Raw genomic sequence first — 6,506 nt, forward strand, 5'->3', positions numbered from 1 at the left:
TCAAGCTAAACCTTCCCTGACCCACTCCTATGCCTTCCTCTGCCTTCCTTTGTTCTAATCCCTAGTCCTTTCATCTGCTTCTTGTTTTCCTCTTTCCTCTCTAAACTGCATCCCAGAACTCTACCTCACTCTTCAGACAATAAACTGACTAAAGTCTCTCTATAAGGCTTTTCTCAGAATCTCTGCTATGGCGCTTCATAAAACTAATAAGAAGAATGATTACACTTACCAAGTGCTTTAGGATTTCCCAGGAGTTCTTCACAATGACCCCATATACTCAATAAGTGTTATTTCCCCATTTTACTGATGAGAATACTGAGGTTTAGAAAGGTGTTTAACTAAGTGACTTGCCTGAGAATTAACCAATGGCAAAAGTTAGTTGGGACTCAATCAAATATGGATCTTATGACTCCAAGAGTAATTAACACTCCTTCAGTTTCTCAATGCACACTCAATTTAATTCAATTCCACAAATATTTATTAGGTGAATACAGTATTATTGAATATAGTAGGCTCCCAAATAAATGTTTGCATAATTTGAATTTGAAGCTGTTGGATGCAGATGGAATAGGTAAACCATTTGTGACAAGACTAGATCAGAGATATTCCCCACACCTTGGACTCCCTGAGTTGAGAGGAGAAAGATCCCAAATAAATGTTTGCATAATTTGAATTTGAAGCTGTTGGATGCAGATGGAATAGGTAAACCATTTGTGACAAGACTAGATCAGAGATATTCCCCACACCTTGGACTCCCTGAGTTGAGAGGAGAAAGATTTTTTTTTTCAAAAAAAAAAAATTACATGTATATATATATATATATGTATATATATATATATAATGCTATAAAAATATAAACATAAAATATATTAAAATACTTTGCAATATGTGGGCATAGGGAAGCTGGGACTCAGACTCACCCATCTAGTGTGGAGGGTTCTCCACTCTGCTGGCATCTCCCAAGGGCAAAACATTTGCTGTGTAGACACAGGCTAAGTTTTGCTTATATAAGGACAAAGAGCTAAGCAAATTTGTCTCAAAGATTGTCATTTTATCTATTATGCATCAAGAAGAAACTAATAAAAGAGGGCAACAAGGAAAGTCAATAAGGAGAACCAGTCCTCTAAGCTGCTAGTCATAGGATCACTTTATCCTTCAATGGGAAACATGGAAAATAACTGAAACTCTTTTCTTTTGGTAATTCTTTGGCATTCCAATGAAGTCTCTTGATTTATAAGCTACTACCTCACTTCCAGCTTCTCTCCCCTAATTCTAATCAGATAAAACAATGTCAGATTGTATGATATACAATGAAAAAAGTTCCCTTTTTAGAGTCAGAGAACCTGGGTTCAAATCTTCCTCTACCACTTGCTATTAATGTGATCGTGGGAAAGTCATTTCTTTCCATTTCCTCTTTGGTATTAAAAAGAAGGGGAAGGTATGGACTAGATGACACCTAAAGAAAGTCCCTTCCAACTCTAAATCTATACAGTTATCTTTTCTTCCATTATCACGACGTTCCCCATCACAGTTTCAATATCACAAGTTGTCATAAGAAGTTAAATGGGAATTCTGGGGGAGTTTTGCAAAATCCACAGAAAACACGGGAAGGACAGCAGAAGCTGACAACCAGAAAGAGTTAAGAAACTTAGAAATGCATAAAATGCATGTGTAGTATTATATAACATCAACATATTTTATCTTTTAGTACCATAATAACTCAGACTTCTTCTCTGGTACAAAGGGAGGGCCAAAGACTTTTATGTGGATTTTCCAGATTGTCAGGGCATGGTACCCCTAACCCCTGCAATGTGGAAGGGATAACTGTACAATTTTCTGCAGCTTTAAACCTACGAGTCTATGACACTCCACCCCCATCAGTCAATCAGAAATGGGGCACAAAACCACACATTTATCTAAACAAAAAAAAATAATCTCTAGCCTGGCATTTAAGATCCTCCACAATCTGGTCCCACACTACTTATCCAATCTTTCCCCTTCACCTTCCCAATAAATCTCTGATCTATCCAGGCTGTCCTACTGACCATCCATTTCCATTACAATTTTCTCACCTTTGTTGACACTCTCCCTCCCCTCAGTGTCCTACCCTCTCTACTACTGGCCATCCTTCAAGATCTACTTCAAATTCCACATTTTCTCAGGAGCCTTCCAAAATTGCTTGGCCCGTGTAGTTCTCTGCCCCCTCTGCCTTCCACCATCTATCTTGAATTGATGTCTGCATGTGTTGGCACTTGATTTTTATAGTGCTTTTTATTGTTCTCTAATTGTTTCATGCTTCACAGGCTTTAGAACTAGGAAGAACCTTGGAGAGCTTCCAGTCTAATTCCTTGAATTTACAGATAAGAAAACCAAAGCCTAAACATGTAAAATGACTTGCTACAGGTCATACAGAAAGGAAGCAGGGAATCTGAGATTTACATTCAAGTCCTCTGATTCCAAATACATGGGTCCTGGTATCACATTTCCTCTCACATGATAGTGTATGTACATCTTGGCTTTCCAATTAGATTGTAAGCTCTGTGGAGCAGGGGCCGAGACTTCTGTATCCTGCTCTTCCTAAACCCAATCCCAGTCCCCAAATACACATAAACACCTAGTAACCAGGTCTAGGTGATAGTATTTATACAATAAACATCCTTTAGATTGAATGCAAACTCCAGCAGATCTTCTGGAAGGAAGGAGACTGTCCACATTCTGCCTTGAGATGTGCATCGTCAGGCAGCCTTTTCTCACAACATTATTAAATCAAAGAACTATAAAGTATTTTGTGAAACTCGGCAAAAGCTTCAAGAGCTAACAGCTTCTTAAGTAGGTTCCTTCCAAGTCATTTGGGTCCCTCCTATAAATAAAGCTTTAGACTATTTCTTACAAACATATTTATTTAGCAGGTAGATCATAATAGCTTTTTGAGAGTCTTTAAGTCTATTGTGCAATATTTAGGTACTTTGGGTTCCTTTAAACTATTTAGATTCATTTTCAGGTGGGGAAAATAGATTCTGGCTCTCTGAATCAGCAGGCTCCAACATGACATTGCCTCATCAAGATGCTCTATTAGGCATAGCTCTAAAGAAAATTATTAATAAGGGCAGCTGGATGACTGAGTGGAAACCAATAATGACATTTCCAAAGTGGGGCTAAGCCCCCCCAAAAAAGAATGAGCAATTCAGAAGCTCTCAGATTGTAGGGGGAAATATCCAAAGGAAACCACCTTGTATAGAACACTAGATTTGGGGTTATGGATACTTGGGTTTGAATCTTGCCTTAGATACCTATTAGCTGTGTAACCTGGGCAAAACACTTAACCTCTCTGGGCCTTAATTTCCTCAACTGTAAAATGAGAGATTTGGACTCAGTGACCTCTAAGGTCCCTTTTAATTCTAAATCCATCATCCTGTGAACCAGAGGCAATTGGGAGGAGGAGAAAATCTCTTTTTTCTCCAAAGAGAATCATCCATGTAGAAGAAGAAGAGATTTCAAAGACCATCAAGTCCAACTCTCTTTCCCATATTCAAGATGAGAAAATTGAGGTCCAGAAAGGTTGTGATTTATCCAAGATCATATCATTAATAAGCATCAGAAGTGAAATTTGAATCCAGATCCTCTTACTGTACCACCAACGCTCTTTCCACTGTACCACAAAAATTATTCCAGTCTAACCTACCTAATCCATCCTGGAAAGAGCAGGGGAGACCATAAATGGAATATTTGTAAACTGCTTTGTCCTTATTGAGTCTTTTTAAAAATGTCATATTGTTTTGCTATCCCTCCCTTGGTTCCTCCCCCTTTTTGTATTATAGACTAATAAGCAACAGTGTTTTCCTCCAAAACAACTAAATTATATGCATGATTCTAACAAAGACCCTCACATGCCTGTGAATGGTGCCTTGAGGACTCTTCTTCAATGTAATGATGGCTGAGTTTGTCTTTTGTTGGGGGAGGGGGAGGGGTATATAAATACTACAACTTTAAAGGTATCCTAAATATCACCAGAGCCCCCAAATGTTCCCTGTGCTGCCCTCTCAGTGAAGACCACAGGCCAACATACGGAGAATATGATGCTCAGAGGAGATTCCATTCAGCAATGTATTCTCTTCTTAATTTCCTTAGCATTAAAAATTCTGAAATACACCGGACTCTTTCTGGAGACTCTGGGAATGACCAGTGGCTGAGGTTGGTCAGCTTCCCATTCTCTCATGCCAGGACCTATGCAATCACCAGTCTCCTTTCTGCTCTCCCTCTAACCTGTAGACCACTCCCAGTCCAGTACCCCCTGGGCCCATGGTCTCTTTCATGGCTATTTCTTTTGTGGAGATAGTATTACTTTTCAAAGGACTGGGAGAAATGCAGACTTGGGGGAATGTAGGATGGAAATGGGCAAAACCAGGGGGAAACGAATCTCTGATAGTCATCGTTGTTGTTCAATAGTTTTTCAATTGTATCAGACTCTTTGTGGGGCAACTAGGTGGCATAGTGGAAAGAGCAAGGGCCCTGAAGTCAGGAGGACCTGAGTTCAAATCCAGCCTCAGACCAAACACTTGACACTTACTAGCTGCGTGACTCTGGGCAAGTCACTTAACCCCAATTGCCTAAAAAAAAAAAAAGATTCTTTGTGACCCTATTTGGGGTTTTCTTGGCAGAGATACTGGAGTGGTTTGCCAATTCCTTCTCCAGCCCATTTAACAGAGGAAGAAACTGAGGCAAACAGGGTTAAGTGACTCACCCAGGGTCATACAGCTAGTAAGTAGCTAAGGTCAAATTTGAATTCAGAAAATCTAACAAACTCTCCCTAATTTGGGCAATGTAAGGAGAGAAAAGTCTGAATTAAAAAGGAGATGAAAAATACCTAAGAACATAAAATTACTACAAAAGGGGAGAGTGATCCCACTCACAGGTTAGGCTAGATCTACTTAGTGGTTATCTAAGACTCCTTTGTACTTAGCAGAATGCATTTGCATATACACTACTAAAATGCTTAAACCCTTTAAAATAGTGAGTTCTCTGAAGTAGAACCAAAGTGCCCCCTTCTAATCTCATTTCATTCAATTAACATTTTATCTTTGTATAGAGAGGCAAAGCTAAACTTCTAACCAGACTTCTTTGGATGTGACGGCAAAGCATCTATCATGAAGAAGGAAAGAAGCGCTATTTAAAAAAAAAAAGACAGAATCAACAGTGGTCTTGTTACGAAAAGTTAGAGGGAAGATTCTTTAAATTACAGGTTGGTGAGTTTGGCTTCAACTCCTGGCAAAGCTCCAAAAATGTATTTTTGAAGGGATGGTTTGTTAGCATTTAGAAAGGGAAGCAGTGATCACTAAGAGCCAGGATGGCTTCATCAGCCACAGGCCATACCAGTGAGTTCCTTTTTCACAGAGTTAAACAGATTCAGAGATCAGAGAAATGTCTGAAATGTAATATACCTGGGTTCCAGCAAAGCATGTGATGATGTCTCATGATAACCTCTGGAAGACAAAGTACAGGGATATAGAACAGGTAATGATTGGGTGGATTCTGGACTGGTTAAGTGACTAGGCCCAAAGAGTAGTCTAGTCCCAAGAAATCAGTCCTCAGCATTATGTCGATTTTTTAAAAATTTATTTTATTGGTGTGAATATGCCCTCCATAGGTGTTCACCATACGCCTTCTTGTAAATGCCTCCATGTCATCTCATTGGTCCTTGAAAGTAGGTCAACTCCAAATGCTACACTCTGGTTCTTCTAATATTTTGTAGATTCCATTGGGAGACTTAGGCTCTACATATACTACCCTTTACTCTCATTACATCACTAGACTAATTCCTTTTCTGGTTACACATATCCTTAGTGATTATTTCCACATCTGATGTTCAAGCTACGATTGGTTAGTAATAGAGAACAGAGGGGAAGCATGGTGTAGTGGAAAGAATGCTGGCTGTAAGTCAGAAAACCTAGGGCTTAAATCCCAGCTCTTCTACTTAACTCTCTGTGTCACTTTGGACACTTCATTTTCTCTCTCTGGGCCTCAGTTTCTTTACCTGTAAAATGAAGAAATTGGACAGAATGGCTTCTAAGATCCCTTCTAGTTCTAAATCTATGACACTAATATATTTATATTCTCCTTGTACTTTGCCTTTATTTGCAGTTTTGAGTCATTTGAGATTGGGTTGTTACATGACTTGTTTGCTAGATGTGGGTGGGGTTTTAAAAAAAAAAAAGGTAGGTTTTTGCAGCATCAAGCAGCTTAGGATCAATAAAAGACCTGCATGCTTTCCCAGATATGATGGAGCTCAGTCTCCTACTTCTTTTCACTTCTAATTCCAGATAGATAATTAGTGAGTTAGTTAGACAGACAGACAGATAGAGAGATAGATAGAAAATAGATAGATAGATAGATAGATAGATAGATAGATAGATAGATGATAGATGGATAGAAAAACAAATAGAATGACTTTCACATTGTAATCTAGGCAATATTAGTTTTTCTTTCATTTTATTTTTCCAGTGGAGATG

This window comes from Phascolarctos cinereus, unplaced genomic scaffold, assembly GCF_003287225.1.
Source record: "Phascolarctos cinereus isolate Bilbo 61053 unplaced genomic scaffold, phaCin_HiC Scaffold_2;HRSCAF=192, whole genome shotgun sequence".
Classification (NCBI taxonomy): Eukaryota; Metazoa; Chordata; class Mammalia; order Diprotodontia; family Phascolarctidae; genus Phascolarctos; species Phascolarctos cinereus.